General features: G+C 35.1%; 1 pseudogene; it reads left to right on the top strand.

The window, feature by feature from the left end:
* The first annotated feature begins 961 nt into the window (after positions 1 to 961).
* Positions 962 to 6,897, top strand: LOC135967460 (ADP/ATP translocase 3-like; annotated as a pseudogene).
* Positions 6,898 to 15,346: the final 8,449 nt, after the last annotated feature.

Below are 15,346 nucleotides of genomic sequence, written 5' to 3'. Positions count from 1 at the left end.
ACATCTATTTATTATTCACACGTCTCTCTTTCAGAGCTGAAAGAAATCACAGTTGGTAGAAATACAGATTTTCTTTTCCTGTTGCTGTTCTATACAAAATTTTAGTCATAGTATAAAAGGTATATCATTTTCCTAGGATATTAATTATAAGAAAATAAATCTTGGGGTAATTCAACTAACTTTTGGGTAGCTGAACCCCCAAATCTGAAAAATCCACTTGTCCTAACATTAATTACCGCCCATGGGAAATTCTGCTGAGTAAATAATAAATGGATATGGCATGAGACAGTGCTATTTGTTTTGCTACTGGAAATGAGAGGAGACTGTTTCTATAGGTTTTAATGTCAGAAAAGGGAGAGTTTATTTCCAAAGTCATAGCAATCATAACACCTAAATTCATAATGAACATGGATGCCTTAGATATCTAGAATATTGATCATCAATCAGTCTATCCAAATGTATTGTTTTATTATGAGTAAGTGGATGGCAGAATTTTAAATATCCGTCACCATAGATCATGACACATATAGAAATGGCAAAATTACAGACTCCAAATCAAACTCAAACCCTAGCACTGCCATTAAGTATGTGAACTTGGCTTACTTAAAATATTTTCCATGCTGGGCATGGTGGCTCACACCTCTGATCCCAGCACTTTCAGAGGCCAAGGCAAGCAGATCACTTGAGGTTGGGAGTTCGAGATCAGCCTGACCAACATGGACAAACCCTGACTCCACTAAAAATACAAACTTAGCCTTGCGTGCTGGCACATGCCTGTAATCCCAGTTACTCAGGAAGCTGAGGCAGGAGAATTGCTTGAACCCAGGAGTCAGAGGTTGCAGTGAACCGAGATCATGCCATTGCACTCCAAATTGGGCAACAAGAGCAAAATTCCTTTAAAAAACATTAAAAATTTATATATATATATATATATGTATATACACACACATATATTTCCCCCCTCAGCTTTCCCAGAGATGATGTGCTCATGGTTTTATTAAATGAGTTTAGACACGATTAGAGAAAGTGCATACTACCATAAAGTATATGAGCTAATGACAATTATTCCATAACAATAATTTAGTTTTCCACTGATTTCTAGCACATTACTGTAGGCAAAATGTATTACTTGCTTCTTTTTTCAGCTCTGGTGCCCCAGTGATTGTTCTCCATAACATTTAAAGATATTAAACAAGTTTAAAAACAATTTAGGGTTAATGATTATATGTCCCTTATGTGCTTCAATTCTCTCTAGAAACTTACTCCATCTTTAATACACACATTTAAGAGCCACATTCAATGTTTTTAGTAGACACATGAAGATTGCACAGTAATTTTTTATTTTGCTGCTACTACTATACTATCTTAAAAATAAAACACTTTGCATCAATTGAAAATAAAGACCAATAAAAAATGGAAATAAATCATATCTGCCATTATCTACTTATGCAAATTATAATCTGACATAAAATAACTTGATTTGTCTCATCTAAAGATGAAAACTAAAATTAGCCAGTGCCACTTTTGTATAGTTACTCTACCAGGTATTTTCACATCTATTTTTCATTTAATCTTAATACAAAATATCTAAATTGTCAATTATTACTACCACTGGGAAAATGAGATCAAGGAAGTGCAGAAAGTTTAAGTAATTTGCTGAAGAACATACACATTGCAATTAGCAGAAGTGGAATTCCAACCTTGGTATATTCCAAACTGAAAGCCCATATGTTGTTGTAATACAATGACTCCCTGTTCCTTTCCATTGAAAAATAACAAATGAATCTGAGAAAGATGTACTGCATGAAAACTATAAGACACTGATTAATGGAATTGAAAAAGCCCCCAGTAACTTGAAAGATATTCTATGTTCATGGAAGGAAAAATCAACATTGTTAAAATGTCCATACTACTCAAAGCAATCTACAAATTCAATGCAATTCTTATCAAAATATCAATGACATTCTAGAAAAAAAAGTCCTAAAATTTATATGCAATCACAAAAGACCCAGAATAGCCAAAGCTATCCTAAGCAAATAGAACAAAACTGAGGGAATCATATTACCTGACTTCAAATTACACTACAGAGCTACAGTAACCAAAACAGTATAGTCCTGGCACAAAAACAGAAACATAGACCAGTGGAACAGAAGAAAGAACCTAGAAGCAAATCCACATACCCACAGAGAAGTCATTTTTAACTTACCTTTCAACAAAGATACCAAAAATGCACTGGGGAAAAGATAGTTTTTTCAATAAATGATGCTGGGAAAACTGGATATCAATATGCAGAAGAATGAAACCAGATCCCCATCTCTTCAAATAAAATATTGATTCAAATAAAAATGAATTAAAAATTAAAAAATTAAATATAAGACCTTAAACTATTAAACCACTACCAGAAAACATTGGAAAAACTGTTCAAAACATCAGTCTGGGGAAAGATTTCTTGAGAAATACCCCACAAGCACAACCAAAGCAAATGGACAAATGGGATCATGTGGAGTTGAAAATCTTTTGCAAAGCAAAGGAAACAATCCATTAAGTGAAGAGACAACCCACAGAGTGGGAGAAAATATCTGAAAACTATCTGACAAAAGGTTAATAGCTAGAATATATAAGGAGCTCCAATGACTCTACAAGAAAAAAATATAATAAATGGATTTTAAAATGGACAAATAATTTGAACACACATTTCTCAAAAGAAGACATACAAATGGCAGACATGTGAAAAGGTGCTCAACATCATTGAGAAATGCAAATCAAAACTACAATGAGATACAATCTCATCCCAGTTAAAATGGCTTATTTCCTAAAGACAGGAAATAACATATGCTGGAGAGAATGTGGAGGAAAGAGAACATTCATACACTGTTGGTGTGAATGAAAGTTAGTACAATCACTATGTAGAACAGTTTGAAGGCTCTTCAAAAAACTAAAGTAGAACTACCATACAATCCAGCAATTCCATTGTTGGGTATTTACACCAAAGAAAAGAAATCAGCATATTGAAGAGATATCTGCACTCCTATGTTTGTTGCGGCACTGTTCACAATAGGCAAGATTTGGAAGCAACTGAAGTGTCCATCAACAGATGAATGGATAAGAAAAATGTGGTACTTATACACAATGGAGTGCTATTCAGCCATAAGAAAAGAATGACATTCAGTTATTTGCAACAACATGGATGAAACTGGAGGTCATTATGTTAAGTGAAATAAACTAGGAACAGAAAGACAAACATCACATGTTCTCATTTATTTGTAGGATTTAAAAATCAAAACACTTAAACCCACAGAAATAGAGAGTAAAAATAGAAATGGTTACCAGAGGCTAGGAAGTATAGTAGGGGGTTGGTGGGGAGGTGGGAATTGTTAATTGGCACAGAAAAAAAAAAAAAAATAGATAAGGCCTAGTGTTTGATAGCATAAAAGGGTGACTATAGTCAACAATAATATACTTGTACATTTTTAAATAATTAAGAGTATAATTGGATTGCTTGTAATGCAAAGGATAAATGCTTGAGGGAATAAATACTCCATTTTCCATGATATGATTATTATGCATTGCACTCCTGTAACAAAATATCGTATGTACCCCATAAATATATACATCTACTGTGTACCCACAAAAGTGAAAAAAAATTATAAAAAAAGAAAAAAAAAAGTCATCACTATGATCAGATGTTGGAGCTAACATACAAGGACATTTTTAAAGGTATTACACATATATTCAAGATCCTTAGATGAAACATTAATAAAATGAACAAACAGATGGGAAATAGCAGATATATGGAAACCATGAAAAAGAACTAAAAATAAATTCTATGAACAAATAAAACATACACACAGAGTCCTATAAGGCAATATCAGTGGGTTAAGTCAGAAAATGCTAGGTGAGCCTAGCAAGAAAAAAAAAAAGGTGGAAAAGATTAGAAAAAAAAAGATAAAATAACAGCCAAGTATGTATTAACTTGAAGCTATAAAAGCTCAGTGAGCATCGAGCATAATTCATACAAAGAAAACTATATCCTATGCCTAGCGTGGTTGCTCATGCCTGTAGTACCAACATACTGGGAGACTGAAGCTGGTGGATTGTTTGAGTCTAAGAGTTTGAGACCAGTCTGGACAACAAGGCAAAACTCTTTCTCTACCAAAAATACAATAATTGGCTGCGCGTGGTGGCACATGCCTATAGTCCCAGCTACTAGGGAGGCTGAGGTGGAAGGATCACCTGAAACCAGGAAGGTCCGGGCTACAGTGAGCTATGATCACACCACTGCACACCAGCATGGGTGACAGACAGAATGATACCCTGTCTCAAAAAAACAAAAGAAAAAACAATCCCCTGTGCTATCATAGTACAACTTCAGAAACAAAATAAATAATATTGATAGTATCCGGAGAAACAGTACAGTTTACATTTAAATAGACAATGATACAAATAACTCATGAATTTCTTATAAGGAATAATAAAGACCATCTGACAATGGTCTAACACCTCTAAAGTGCTGTATAAAGAAGAGCTTACTTTAATGAAGTTTTGGGGTGTGGCTTTTATCTAATAGGTTGCATTATAATGGAATTAGATAAAACCCACAGAGATTTTAAGCATATTATGTCAGCTTGAACTGAAACGGAGAAAGTAAAAATGAAAAGTTAGGTATGCAGACCCTTGAACTACCATGGGCAGCAAGGAGGCTGAGAAAACTACTCGGTTGCAAGCGTGATTTTTTTTTTTTAAATTGAAAAGGAAGAATAACTGGTGATGTAAAGATGTAAGCCCAATGGGCACAGCAAAGAGTCACGGAACATTAGACCACATAATCAGGCCTGCGTGTGGTTAGGCAAGCAGGGAACTGGCAAACAGGACTCAGTGGATTTCAGAATTGCTAGGATGCCTCCCATTGCCGCCTTTTGGAGTAAAAGCATCTATTGTAGTTATCCTACGTCTTTCTCTCTATCTTATATTGAATATAGAGGACAGAGGACTTGCCTCATTAATTTACGAGTTTTCAGATTGAGAGAAAATCAGCGGAGCTGCAATTGAAGTGCTACACCCAAGAAAACTCATCCACATCTGGAACTCATATACCTAAGATGGAATCTCTGATGGAATGAGACTTTATGGGTGGAGGCCTGGGACACAGATGGTTATATTTAGCGTGTGAGCAGAATAAGAGCTGTTTCGATGACAAGGAACACTGTGGTAGGCTATATTTTTCATAATGGTCATAGCAATATCTCAGTCCAACCTACTCTTCCAGAATCTTGCCTCTCTTCTATAGGAGGTGGGGACCTTTGGAGATCATAATTAATAAATAGAATGTAGCTGCTTTCGGTTCTGGTGGCGGCAGGACTGAGCCAGCGATGCCCTCCCTTCACTCTCCGCGCCCGCTCTCGGGCTGTCCGCCCGCTCCGCTGCCCTCCCGGCCACCATGACGGAACAAGCCACCTCCTTCGCCAAGGACTTCCTGGCCGGAGGCATCACCGCCGCTGTGTCCAGGACAGCCATGGCATCGATCAAGCGGGTCCAGCTGCAGCTGCAGGTGCAGCACGCCAGCATGCCGGTCGCCGCCGAGCAGCAGTGCAAGGGCATGGTGGACTGCATCGTCCGCATCCCCAAGGATCAGGGCGTGCTGTCCTTCTAGAGGGGCAACCTGGCCAATGTCATCCGCTCCTTCCCCACGCAAGTCCTCAATTTCGCCTTCAAGGATAAGTACAAGCAGATCTTCCTAGGGGGCGTGGACAAGCACATGCAGTTCTGGAGGTACTTTGCTGGCAACCTGGCCTCTGGCAGCGTGGCAGTCGTGTATCCCCTGGATTTCACCAGAATCCGCCTGGCAGCCGACGTGGAAAAGTCGGGCACGGAGAGCGAGTTCCGAGGCCTGGGAGACTGCCTGGTGAAGATCCCCAAGTCCGACGGCATCCGGGGCCTGTACCAGGGCTTCAGCGTCTCCGTGCAGGGCATCATCATCTACCAGGCCGCCTGCTTGGGGTGTACGATACGGCCAAGGGCATGCTCCCCGACCTCAAGAACACGCACATCCTGGTGAGCTGGATGATCGCGCAGACCGTGACTGCCATGGCTGGCGTGGTGTCCTACCCCTTCGACACAGTGCGGCGGCAGATGATGACGCAGTCCGGGCGCAAAGGAGCTGACGTCATGTACACGGGCACCGCAGACTGTTGGAGGAAGATCTTCAGAGACGAGGCGGTCAAGGCCTTTTTCAAGGGTGCGTGGTCCAACGTCCTCAGAGGCATGGGGGTGGGGGCGGGTTTCGTGCTGGTCCTGTATGACGAGCTGAAGAAGGTAAGCTAAGGGCCTTGGCATCCTCCACACACACCAAGGGAACCAAGAGAACCACGTAGAATCCTCAAGTGTGCAAACCATCGACGTTCGAGAAATTCCAGTCATCTTTTTCCCAGCCGGACCCTGCCTGTAGATGGCCAGGGAAGGCTCTAGAAAAGGGGCGCATTGGCCGGGCGTGGTGGCGGGCGCCTGTAGTCCCAGCTACTCACTCGGGAGGCTGAGGCAGGAGAATGGCGTGAACCCGGGAGGCGGACCTTGCAGTGAGCCAAGATTGCGACACTGCACTCCAGCCTGGGCGACAGAGCGAGACTCCATCTAAAAAAAAAAAAAAAAGAAAAGAAAAAGAAAAAGAAAAAAAAAATAAGAAAAATAAGAAAAGAAAAGAGAAAAGAAAAGGGGCACATTATGATCCAGCCATCGGTACCGGATTCCATGTCTTGATCACTGGGGGAAGGGAACCAGGGTGTCCTTGTGGGCCCACGGGCGAGGCACTCCAGTACTCAGACCTAGAGTCCAGATGCTTGTAGGACCCAAGTCATGTTTAATTATTCATTTAAAACAAAAGAATCATGTTCCCCATTTGTACTTAAGCACTAGCCCCTCTTTTGCACAGCTGAGTACTTGCAATTATGTTCTATGTTGGGCACCCTGCTGCGAAACAATAAAATAAACACAGGATGCGAGGGGGGAGAATAAATAAATAAATAAAATGTAGCAGAAGTGAGACTAAGTAATATATTAGACCAGCTTAGAAAGACACTGCAACTTCCTCTTGGCTTTTTTTTAGGACGCTTGCCTTTTAGAACTCAGACGTCATGTTATGAAGAGGCCGAGGCTACATGAAGAAATCATGTTGACATATTTAGGCACATAGGTCTAGCTAAGGACCCTGCTGACGGCCAGCATCAACTACCAGGTATGTGAGCGAACAAACTGTGGTGATTTAACCTCCAGTTTCAGAGTAACCCTAAGTAATGCTAAGTACAACAAAGACAAGCTGTTCCTGCAAAGCCCTGCTCAAATAGCAAATTGACGACCATAATAATACTGTTATTTTAAAAAACAGTATTATTGTATCAGTTTATCAACATGGAAAAGCTTTAAATACATAATCTTAAATAAAAAGTAATTTTCTGAAGAATATATACGTTATGATAGCGTTAATATATAACATAATACATTGGAACTGAAGTCTAAATAATTTTGATTAATAAATTTAAAATATCAATACGCTTTAAAATATTTATTACTTTTTATCAAGTTGAAGAGTTTAAAGCAGAAGTCAAGCTCTTATCACAAGTGGTCTTCTTTACTGGGTAAATGCATTTATTAATTACTTTAAAAAAATTTATCAAAAACAGGTATAAATAGGTATTAAATATGTAAGCCACTACAGAATAGATTTTGTTTAACAAGAAAACCTTTGAAGATGAGGTGTTGGAAGAAACACAGAACAAGCAAAATGCAGGAAATGCAAATCAGTCAGTAAATTATTACAGCAAGAATGCATAGTGATTAAAAAAATAAGGTTAGCCTCATACATACACATGCATTTTACATATAGCAAAGACAATAAATGTAAGTTAAATATAATTCTTTAAAAACACAAATTGGATTAAATAATGCTTAAAAATTGTTATAAATGATAAAAATGTATAAGACAATCAAAAAAAACCACAAAAACTGAAAATACAGGAATAGAAGTAGACAAATTAGACAATTACTAATAACAAAAACTTGAAGCAATATTAATATCAGATAATAATTCAGTGCAAAAGGAATTCAATGGAATATCAGGGGGAATAATTGTTCAAGGACAAGTATTTACCTTTAGCTCCTTGGAAACATAACTTAATACAGTTTTGAAATTTATAGGCAAAGAGTGTTAGAACTATGAAAAGAGAGACTAAAGATGTAAATGTATTTTCTGGGTGATGTAGTTCAAAACTGATTGTTTTGGTACTTATGATAAAATAATTCAGATAGAGATTTCTTGAGTGATTTTTTACACAATAAAATATTCTCTTGGTAAGTTTCTGGTCATCTATCCCCTACTATCACCTGTTTTTACAGCTACACTATAAAAATTTTAAGTTTCAACTTTGAAATTGAATTGCCAGAACAATTAATTATGATGTTGAATGACCGAATCTACGAACATTTGTTTCACAGCAGTGGGATCTGTCTTACATATAGAAAGACTTGAGATATCAATTGTAAATAAAAGTATAAAACATAAATATATATTAATTTTAAACATATTTATAATCAACATAGTGTAAACTATTTGTATTTAAACATTTTATAAAATATGAAAATGCAAAGAGAGGTTTTTTAAGTGTTTGACAATCCCATATTTATTAATTAAAATCGGGTAAACAACTATAAATGTAGATAACCTTCAATAAATTTATTTTATCACTTTTTAAAACTTTCTGCATAATAATAGTGGGACATTCTTGATAAAAACAAACATCAATTTCAGGAACACTAAATAAATTATATCAAATGGAATTAATATGCATGATGATTTACTGTAATTTAACTCAAATAGAAAGATTGAAAACTACTCAAGTCACAGATAAAATTAATTTTAACTGTATCTTTGGGGTATACTAAAACTCACTCCTATCATCAGAAAAGGAAATCCATGAAGAAAGCAGAAATTTTCTACAGAACAAAAGTTATAGCATATGTTAAACTGGAGAAAGTTACATATATTGTCAATATTCTTCTGGCACTAAATGGCACTAAAAGGGTACTTTGAAAATGAAATTTAAATGTAAAAAAAGAATAAAACCATCTTCTCTCTACCTGTGGCATTTTACCATTTTCCATTCACAATGGGTAATACCTGAGGAAGAGTTCTGAGGTGGCAGCATACTTGTACACCTGCTTTGCTAGAATTGAATTGCTTAAGTGCTAATTTGCTGGCAATTTCACTGCAACAGCAGGTAGTTCATTTTTAACTGCATTTAGGGTTTTGAATGCTCATAGTGACACAGAATTCAGTCTATAAGCCATTCCATGAGAAACTGTTTAAGATTAATACTTAAAACTGTTAATTTCTGCAGTCACTGGGCCTTGTACATAAAATCATTGCTTTGTTAAGGTAAATGCAGATGTTTGTAAACTCATCTTTTAAATAAGTGTATTTTTGAGAAAAAATTTCAATTTAACAAATATTTACTGAGTACAACTTGTATAGAGAATTAAGCAAATCAAAGAAACATCGGGTATGATTATCATAGCAGTTTCTGAACATATAGTCCAATAAATATAGTGGATGTGTGTGTGTGCATGTATATATGTAGTGTGTGTGTATGCATATATACATATATAAATATATATACACATATTTATATTTATATATGCATATATAAACATATATATACATATATGCACATATAAACATATATACATATTTATATATGCATATATAAACATATATACACACATACACACGTATATATGTATGTGTGTATATATAGTGGATGTGTGTATATATGCATATACACATATACATGTATATGTATATATACATATATACATATATACACATGTATATATACGTGTATGTGTGTGTATATATGTATGTGTGGATATACATATATTTATACACATGTATTTCACCCTCATGCTAACCTTTATCAAAAAATTAATAACCAAAGTAACCACAGATGCTCTCTTCTGTCTCCAAACTACATCTTTTCTGTTTTGCGGTATAAATTACTAATATTAAGCATGAATTGAAATTACTAGCATTCACTTGAAAAAATGAACTTAAATCATCACAGGCTGGTTTTGTAGATCTCTTTAGATATAAAAATGGAAAGTTCTAGATTTAGAAAATCTGTAGGATATAATTACATTTTAGTGTTCTTATAAGTCTTGATTTCTCCTTTCTGGGACATCCAGAATGTTGACTTTGATAATTATTTAGCAGAGTCAAGATAGATACAACTCATATATTATAGCAACAATTTATGAAGCTACTTTGTCTCTGAAACCATTTTTAATAATGTATATGATATACTTAACGCTTGGCCTGAAAGAAAATGTCATAAAATATATTCTTTTATTTTACATGTCTTCATTTTAAATCCCTTTTTGTATCATTTTCCCCTAACCATTGTATAGACATCTCAGAACTTGCATTTTGGGCACTTTGTTCCCCTTCTTTGATATCATTAAAAATACTAAAAGCAAATTCACTTCAGAAAACTTGCATTACTTTTTTTTTTTTTTAATCATCTCATGCTCTCACCTCTTGTATATTTTTCTTTTAAATTGTTTGAAATTTGTCTCCCATATTTTCTGGCTATACTTTTGATAATAATAAAACTTTATCTGCATAGTTACCCCAAACCATATTAAATGCATAGGTCAATTACCTTCCTACAAAAATAATTACCTCATACTTATGTTGCTGGGTTTAGTGAAGTTTGAATTAACTTCAGATTATTCCTTTTGTCACAGTGATTTGTATGGGTTTAAATTTGTCTTTTTCGAAGAAAGTTAGTTTCCTTATTTTATATTACACATATCCATAGGAGAAAATGTAGCAAATCCAGAAAAACTGAATAAAGAACATAAACTATGCATGGTCCAACTACCTGGAACCATACCTTTTTAGAGTTTGGTATAGATGATACCAGTTTTACGTGTGTGTGTGCATACATTTAATGTGCTACTTTATTGTGTTTTAAGTATGTTTACGTAATTCATAATATTTTAAATACTGGTTTTAAATATAGATTTGTCTATAATAGTAAAGATGTTTTTTCATAAAAATGCAGAAAAAACAGAAATGTGTAAAATTAATAGTAACCTCTCCTTTAGATCGATGAGCAAATTACTTAATATTTTTATGTAATTAGCATTGCATAAAATAGTGAGATAAATATTTTAATTGCCAAAAAGCATAAATTATATATATTTGTGTGTATGTGTATATATGTGTGTATGTACATATATATCCACACATGTGTATAATCTATATACTATATTATATATTATTATATTGAGTCACCTGAGCCATTTTTTCTTTATTTCCATTTGTTTTCCTTTTATTATTTTTCAATGGGAAAGGTTAATAAACTACCTAATAGCAATCACTATTGGTCATCAAATAATTCTTCCCATACTCTTCCATCTATTTCTCACCAGTCTTTTTTCTGAAATATATTTAAAAATCAGTATATAGAGTGTGACCTTAAATAGTAAACATAAGAATAAAGATATATGAAATATTTTTAAATGAGTTAAATTCAATTTTTTTTTTTCATTTTCGTTTTCCCTCAAACATTCTCCTTCTACAAAAGCTGGTAAGACCTCAAGCTGTGCTCCTATTTGTAATGGTAAGCATCATTTTGGTGGCCATGTGGCTGCACAGCATGAGGTGGCTATGATGAACCCTGATGAAAAACGACAGGTGCAAAATGAGAAAAGTTTGCACACAACAAGTTTGGCTTTATAAGGGCTTCAGGTTTACCATCATCAGAGAACCTTGATCTGCTGTGGTTTAAAACAGGGAAGGGAACCACCTGTTTTGCCTCAAGCAATAATTAAGATCAAACAAAATATGTTCTGAAACAGTAAGACATGACAAAGGATAGTGAAAGGGTTTTTCAGCAATGGCAATAGAAGTTACTTTCTCCAAAGAGTTGGGTTATTACCAAGTAAAGCACAATGGTAATAACCCAAAGGCAAACTAGAGTGAAGAAAAGCAGATATATGCAGGTGGAGGAACAATATTTGCATTTCCATAGATAAATACTTTTAAACATACAGAAAAAATGAAGGGACACAGAACTCATAGTAATGATTTGGGATATTTCCTTTGGCCAACATATCTCCTCAGTTTCTAGGGCACACACTGAGATTCAGGAGAACCCTGAAGAAGAGCATATTTATAAAATAACTATCCACAACTGACATCTACTTGTAAAGGATTAATATATTTTTCATAAACATGAGAGATACATCCATTCATAAAACTCTTTAGTACAACTTGGATATGATAGTTGCTTATTCATAGGATGAAGAGGCAATGACTGGAATACACAATGTAAATGACTCATAGGCACCATCACCCCCAAGTAAAAAAGCAATTTGTGAAAAACAAGAAAAACTCCTGTTTTTGTCAGGGCCAGAGAAGTATAGTTGATGGTAATTTGTAATCAGAAAACACAGCAAACTGCTTGATTAAAAAAAATCAATCCCAAACTTCTGTCTTTTTTACAGATTCTAAACAACTATGTTAACTAGACCTAAAAAACTATAGGTATATGTGCATAATCAAATTGAGTCTTACCGAAATCTAGATCTGATGGCTTCCAACACCAACATTTATAAATATATCCCCAGTGCAGGCCGGGCATGGTGGCTCATGCCTATAATCCCAGCACTTTGGGAGCCCGATCTTGGTGGATCACTTGAGGTCAGGAGTTTGAGCCCAGCCTGGCCAACATGGTGAAACCTCATCTTTACTAAAAATACAAAAATTAGCCAGGCGTGGTGTTGCATGCCTGTAGTCCCAGCTACTTGGGAGGCTGAGGCAGGAGAATCGCTTCAACCTGGGAGGCAGAGGTTGCTGTGACCCCAGATGGTGCCACTGCACTCCAGCCTGAGCGACCAGAGTGAGACCATGTCTCAAAAAAGAATTTATCTATCTATCTATATCTATATCTCCAATGTGAAGCAATAATCATATTCTTGTTTCGTAGAAAATAAAAATCATAAAATATCTGCATGAAATAAAAATGCCTATTGTCTATTTGCATAAAGTATAATGGCAAATTAGTACTTCCAAAAATTAAATTAAATTAAATGTAAATATTTTAATATAGTTTGAAAGTATAAAATAAAAATATAATTTTCTTGTAATTCAATTCCTACAAGATGGCATTCTAAGTATTTGGAGGATACTTTCATTTTGATATTTTCACATGAACATGAGTTACATTCTATAAAGCATTCATAAGAGTGCCTGGCACATCATAAAGACTCTATAGTAATTAGTTATATACAAATAAAATTATTTTCATAATCAGGAGATACATAAAATGTTGTGACATGCGCTTTTTAAACTTTGCATTTTATTGTATAATAAAAAGAAAATGTATATAATGTATACATACAAAATGATAAAATAATGAAATGAGTTTCACACTAAGATACCCTACCCTATTTAATAGATGTAAACACTGTTGTGTTTTCTTGTAAATCCTTCCACAAAATATCCCTTACATATGTATTCTTATGTGTGTATGTGTATGTATACGTGTGTGTATGCATATATTATACTTAGTATTTTTAAATAAATGGCTATAAATTAAAAGCACTGTAGTTTTACTAATCAATATGTCTTTTGATTGATATATATTTGAAACTCTCTATTAAATAGTAATAGAGGGGCCGGGTACGGTGGCTCACGCCTGTAATCCCAGCACCTTGGGAGGCCGAGGCAGGTGGTTCACCTGAGGTCAGGAGTTTGAGACCAGCTTGGCCAACATGGTGAAACCTCATCTCTACTAAAAATGCAAAAAAATTAGCCAGGTATGGTGGCAGGCGCCTGTAATCCCAGCTACTCAATAGGCTGAGTCACGAGAATCGCTTGAATCCTGGAGGATGAGGTTGCAGTGAGCCAAGATTGCACCATTGTTCTCCAGCATGGGCAACAAGAGAGAAACTCCATGTCAAAAAAAAAAAAAAATGTAATAGAAGGGAAATCATACTCTATAAGAGATATCATTAAAAAGATAAAAGCCCCTGGATATAACTTCATATTTAGGGATCAAATACTTAATTATCTTCTTCAGAATTCAAAAAGAAGACTCTAATGTTTTCTATCAACATTTCTATTCAACTAGAGTAACTAAATTGTATAACAGAAAAAGAAATAAAAGTACAAAATTGGAACCTCCAAAATAAAGCTGTCATTATTCCTTAATGACATAATTGTGTACATAGAAAGCCCAAAGTACTCTAGAAAAAAATAAGAGTGTTGATTAATAAATTCCGCAAGATTCTTGGATGCCAGGAAAATGTATTAAATCAGTTGAATCATCTACGTAATTGACAAACTTTTATTTAAGGAATAAGATAATATGTATTTTCACCTTTGTGGCCAATACGGCCTGTCACTACTCAACTTCGCAATTATAGTCCTTCGATTTGTGTTCCATACACTGTTCCATGTCATAATCTTGCTACAAGCCTCTGCTGCTCTGAACCTGTGGTACTAGCATGGTACTGTGTTCCATTCACATATTTCACAACCATCTCTAGTTGACATTCAAACAGTTTTGTTTGACTTACAATATAATTCCATCTGCAACATACATTTAGATATCCATTAATAGTCTGGCCAACTGATAGTACTTTTTTCCACTTGCTAGTAATAATTCTGAGTTTTCTGTTGGTTTTTTGACTTTTTTTCCCCAATAAATGTAATAGATTCTAGGCAGGTAAGATATAACTGCCCTCTTGAAACAAGCAGTCCTGCCTATCAATTACTCATCAGTAGAAAAGCATATGTTTACTGAAAAGAGATACCCAGTAAGGTAGCCTCCTTGTTCGAGGCTGGAATAGCATAGAACAGATCCACTTAGTTTCTAAGCTTCTGCCTGATTTTACAAGCATATTTTAAGAAAATGATCTAATGATTTGTACACTGAATAGGAATATCAACCCAGTTTTAAATAGTAATAGCTAACCTTTCTTAATATTGTTGAACACTTGTAAGAAATTGATTCCAGAAGGTACAATCAACTAATACTTTATTTGCAGTACTTCAGGACCATTAAACATTAATTTCCATGCATATACATTAGTCATCTCAGGGAAAAATATTAGGTCACCCAGAGCAGGTTCTAATTTCTATCTTTACATACTATTTTACTTGACAAGAAAACATCAGCAAAAACTGTGTGAAGCATGCTAAATAAACTCACCTTATTTAAGAGAATGACATTTAAGTAGTACTAGAAATCCATTCTGTTAATAGAAAAAAATGGAGAATTTTGATTAC

This window comes from Macaca fascicularis, chromosome 15 (genome assembly GCF_037993035.2).
Source record: "Macaca fascicularis isolate 582-1 chromosome 15, T2T-MFA8v1.1".
Classification (NCBI taxonomy): domain Eukaryota; kingdom Metazoa; phylum Chordata; class Mammalia; order Primates; family Cercopithecidae; genus Macaca; species Macaca fascicularis.
Note: the sequence above shows the minus strand (reverse complement) of the source record. Positions and strands in the feature narration are given on the sequence as shown.